We start from the raw sequence: 442 nt of genomic DNA on the forward strand, positions 1-442 counted from the left end.
CGATGGTACCAGTATTTTTCAGGTACGCAAGCTCCATGATGAACACACATGTTCAAGGTCCCAAGTGCACCCAAACCACCGTAATGCGAATAAAAAGGTTTTGGGTCATATACTGGCAGACAGTTTAAAGGATTGTAGGAGAGTGTACCGTGGTAAAGAAATCATGGAAGATGTGAACCAACGGTTCAATATTAGCATCTCCTACCACCAAGCATGACGAGCAAAGATGTATGTCTTGCAACTGTTGAGGGGGACCCCAGAATCGTCGTTTAATCTACTCCCGGTTTATTGTCACAATCTAAAGCTAGCAAATCCTGGGACTGTGACAGAGATCGCTCTTGATCCAGTAGGACGAATCATAGAGCTGTCATATCATCAAAAACCGTGAAATCAGATATAATGTCTGATTTTTTCTCCAAAAATCAACTACATATTTTTTTTT

This window comes from Cynara cardunculus, assembly GCF_001531365.2.
Source record: "Cynara cardunculus var. scolymus isolate 2C chromosome LG 2, CcrdV1, whole genome shotgun sequence".
Classification (NCBI taxonomy): domain Eukaryota; kingdom Viridiplantae; phylum Streptophyta; class Magnoliopsida; order Asterales; family Asteraceae; genus Cynara; species Cynara cardunculus.